Genomic DNA, 4,915 nt, shown 5'->3' on the forward strand with positions numbered 1-4,915 from the left:
GTCAGGGGGTTTGTTTTAAATTCAAATACAATACAGGAATATATTAATATTTACTACAGTTTCATTCAGATCTACACAGAGGCACCAAAAAAGTTTAGATAACAAGATAGGAGTATCTTTTATTGTTCCAGAGTTTCATATTACAGTAGGAAAGAGGACAAGTGATAATATATGAGTATACACAGGACAAATGCTAGCAATTCTGTTTGCAGTGCAATGGGTAGAAGAAATAAGACCTCTGAGAGTGATTATTTGTTCAGATTCATCTTCATCACTAATCAGTTTACTGATAAAACACTCAAACAGTAGACCAGATATTTTGATAGAAATCCAGCAAACATTACACAGAATTCAAATGATGGACATTACAGTCATATTTTTGTGGGTACCAGCACATATGTGAGTTAAAGGAAATGAAATGGCAGATAAGGCTGCAAAGGAGGCTACAACAAGAAAAGACATTGATGTGTCAGTTAAAATTAGTAAGATGGAAATGATAATGATAATGCATTTAGCCACCGGGCCAGACTAAATCGTTCGGCGGGCCGTACGTTTGACACCCCTGGTTTAAACATTAGTTTACTGGTTGAAATGCAGTTCAAAGTCTTCAGCTGATCCAAAATGCTGCAGCAAGAGTTATGGAGATAGTTTCCAGCCAAAAGGTTGTACACAAAAAAGGTGTTGCACACAAATATAAATTGTTTTGCAAACTGTCCGCCAACCCTGCACTCAAAATATCATTTATAAGTTTTCCCCCAGTACAAAATAGTCTCCGCTCGCACAAAACAGCCTCTGCTCCACTACGAAACAAGGCCACCCCTGCTGCGTTAAATTTGTGCCAAAAGTCACGTGATGCATTAAGAGTTGTTGTTGTTCACACTTCCTGACATTGAGAAGAATTCAGTTATCTCTAAACTATTGGGCTAATTTACAGGGTCATATTGAAGATCATCCAGCACAGAGCACTTTAACATCTTGTTGGGAAATGGGGAAGAGGGAGAGAAAAAGCCTTGGGTAGACAGTTAGACAAAAAGCAATGGAATTAGAATTAACTGATTTAATGTTCAGTCCAACAGTATCCACTGCCTTTACAGTGGATAACCAAACTGGAATCATTGTGGATGTAAGTTTGCTCTTATCATCTTGGATCACATGGTTTGAGATTGCCTCACTTGATGTTTCTTGATCTTGTTCTTTGATTTATTTGCCTTCTTTAATCTCTTCTAGTTCGTTATACTCCCTCTGCCTTTTATCACCTTCCTTATTTTTTTTTGTCTTCCTTGTCTCGTTCTTCATGTAGACATATTGGGTGTTTTTTCTTGCAGGTGTTGCAGATACTTCTCTTTTCTTGGATTGATGTCCATAGCAGAGACATCTAAAACACAGTCCCTTTAATTTTTACAAACTTCACTCTTTCAGTGATTGTCTTTTCCATGAAATTTTGACATGTCTGAATTCTGTGATTTAATCTCCCACAGAATAACATTTGTTTGTTTCTGTTTTCTCTTCTGTGCTGCTTGCAAATGCGTTTGCCCCAACACTGCTAGCCTTGATGAGCTTTGTTTTCTCTGAAGCATTTGCTTTAAGCGCATGTAGCGACGTCACTGGGTTACATGCTATTTTTGCCTCTCTTGTGACAAAGTCAACAAAGTTACTAAATGTTGGAAATTAACCACACTCCTCTTCAATCTGAATAACTTTCCTATTCCATCTTGCTGTAAGCCAATCAGGAAGCTTGCTTCCATGGCAGCCAGTTCTGCTGCTGCTTCTTGCCTTTTGACAGACAGCTTACTTGAGTGGCTTGAATGCGCACTACTTGACTGTTTGGAACTTTGGGAAGTTGTTGAAGTGCACAAAGAACCAGCTTCTGTGCAAACTTGTTTTTATAGATGCATCAAGAGCTCTTTTGGCTTGTTTAGCAGCAGTTTTCTATTTGTCATAACTGAGCTTGAAACGAGAATGAAGTCTGTTCATCTTTTCTTCACGCAGCACTTGACCCTTTTCATTGAGTTTTTTCTGTCTTGCACTTTTCCTAAAGCCTTCTGCTGAAAAAGCTTCACTTGTGGTCACCTCTTTATGATTTCCTTCTTGTTGCAACTTCACAGCTTCAGTGTCACAGTCTTCCTGCATGGCCATGTCATTGTCCATTTTGCTTAGATCCTTTGGGGTTTATTGTTTAACTTTAGCTTAATTATCTTTACATTAGAAGTATGTAGATTTAGCCTAATTTAAACACATACCCTTTAAATGTGTTCATAAACTTAAATAATTTCTCTAGTTAAAGATCAACTTAGTTGTGCAGTTACAAACACCTTAATCTGAATAATAAATCTTTCAACTATTACAAGACAGAAACTATTTCCATGTAAAACCAAATCACAAAACTTCCCTTTTCGGTACCTTGGTTACCCGTAATAAAACCAACAAACAAAAAACACTCGTATCTGTCTTAAGTTAGCTGGAATCAACTTCCTTGAATGAGATAAAACAAAATGTATATATTTTTCTTAACTTGAGTTTAACTTTTAACATGTGTACACCTGACTTGTATGTATACTGCAGCATGTTACCCTTCAAGCACTTATTGAGTCCCTTAAAGCTTAGCAAGGTTAATTCACCTCTTCACATTTAACTTAATTTAAACGTGTTACTTGGTGGCAAATTAAGCCCGCTGCACTCTCGGACAACATCTGCTTCTGGTTTGGCTAATTCCTGCGTGCAGTCGGCCTTTCCCTGATGCTATAGAGCGACGTCACCCCTTAACGAGCTGCTCGTTGTCGGTTCTGCAGCAGCTGCAACCTCCGCTCCTCTCTGCACTTCTCCAGCCCGAAGCAGGCGTGAGTTCTGGCTGTTACTCCTCCCGAGTTAATCAAGGCTCAACGTCGTTCTTTTGGTTTCAACAGACCATTATTGCGGACAACACGTCTTTACATGTCTTAGAAAATGCCCTTAAAATGCCGTCAGAACTAAGAGGAAACAGAAATCCGAATTAGAATATAATGGTTTACATGAATAAAGACAAGCAAAACAATAAAACCGTACCTCATTGGCCGCGCAAACTCCAGAGGAATAAAGATTCTTTATACAGCTTGTTCCCAAAAAAACCCTTGTTTTCGGGTAAAACTTTTGCTACAACAGTCCAATGATGCTCTTTAGTCAAACAAATCAAACGTCCTCTTCCTCTCCCCACTGGCGTCCACCCTTCTAAATCCAATACATTCCTCAATTTCTACCTCCATTTCCACCAGAACCATTCACATACCAGTTTATGCCAAAATCCGCCTTTTCCAAATCCGATATAGTTTATGTTTTGTTTTCCGCGCCGCTCCAAATCCAACCTATTCACCAACTCTGCACACATGCTTTTCTATTGTTTGCGTCTTTACTTCCTACTTCCGGTTCGGAAGATTTTCAACATAAAAGCACCGCAAATACATATAAAATAGAGAACGGTATATTAACATTTCAAAGTAGTTTTTAAATGTCTTTTAAACATATTAAACATATTCGGGGCAGAACAAAGATCTAGAGAGAGTAAAGCAATTAAAATTCTTAGGAGTATGGTTTGATGAAAAACTATCCTGGGAAGTGCACATAGATAAGGTTTTTGAAAAATGTAAAAAGATACTTAATATATTGAGATGTTTAATTGGGTATGAATGATCAGATAGGAAAGCTTTAAGATTAGTTTATATAAATCTAATTAGATCTACAATTGATTATGGAAGTATAGTGTATGGATCAGCATCGGAGACAGTACTTAAAAAATTGGATATCATACAATATCAAGCATTGCGCTTAATAACAGGAGCAATAAGGACAACTTCAACATCAGCTTTACAGGTGGAAGTGGGTGAAATGCCGTTAGGACTGAGAAGAATACAACTGTCATTAAATTACTGGGTTAATTTGCAAGAACACGATCAAATCCATCCTACAAAGGTAACTTTACATTCCTGCAGTGAAAAAGAAGGTTCATAATAAGTCATTTGGTTGGACAATTATTCAGAAAGCAACAGAATTAGGATTAAATCATTGAAATATTAGTCCAACAGTACCATTATCAATAACACCACCATGGATCTTACCTGAAACAATAGTAGATTTAACAATATTGGAAAAGAAAAATAGAGATAAAATGTATATATGTAATTCTTTAATAGTGGAGGAATATATAGAACAGTTTTATAATTATGTAAAAACGTATACGGATGAATCAAAAAAATCAATTAGGACAAACTGGAGTAGGTGTAATAATTCCAGAGTTTAAACTGCATATAGGGAAGAAATTAAATGAAGGAATATCTGTTTATACGACAGAAATAATTGCATTATTAGGTGCTGTAGAATGGATTGAGGAAGTGAGACCATTAAGAGCTGTCATATGTTCAGATTCAAGTTCATCATTGATCAGTTTAAAAAGAAATCATTCAGAAAGCCGTCCAGATATCTTATTAGTAATTCAACAAATATTATATCATATTCAGATGATGGGGTTATCAGCTGTGTTTCTTTGGGTTCCTGCACATATAGGAGTGAAAGGTAATTAAATGGCTGATAAGAAAGCTAAAGAGTCGATAAATAAAAGTAAGAGTGATTAAGAATAGACATGGGTAAATCAGAGGTTCAAAGTATTATGCTGCCATCTTGTGGTCAAAAATAATACCCGTTTTTATGACAAAATGACATCTTTGATGAAAATTAATTGACTTTCTTTAGGGTTTACACAATTGGTCCAAGAGACTTTTTTGTAGGGACTGAGAAGTTACATCTGCTTACCAAGTTTCATAATTCTCAGACAAAGCATGGCTTGGGGCTTACTGATTTAATGCGTTTTTAATGGTTTTCCACAAACCTGATTTTTGCAATGTGACAGCTCAGGCAAATATGCATATTTCATAAAACCTTTGATAAC

General features: G+C 36.5%; 1 long non-coding RNA gene across 1 annotated transcript; it reads right to left on the reverse strand.

The window, feature by feature from the left end:
- Window positions 1–1,182: 1,182 nt before the first annotated feature.
- Window positions 1,183–3,395, reverse strand: LOC118560202. Its single transcript, XR_004929169.1, has 2 exons — window positions 3,043–3,395; window positions 1,183–2,966 (listed from the first exon to the last, which is right to left on the reverse strand). It is a non-coding gene; the product is annotated as an uncharacterized LOC118560202 (long non-coding RNA).
- Between the last annotated feature and the right edge of the window lie 1,520 nt (window positions 3,396–4,915).

The sequence above is a fragment of the Fundulus heteroclitus genome, unplaced genomic scaffold, assembly GCF_011125445.2.
Source record: "Fundulus heteroclitus isolate FHET01 unplaced genomic scaffold, MU-UCD_Fhet_4.1 scaffold_40, whole genome shotgun sequence".
NCBI lineage: Eukaryota > Metazoa > Chordata > Actinopteri > Cyprinodontiformes > Fundulidae > Fundulus > Fundulus heteroclitus.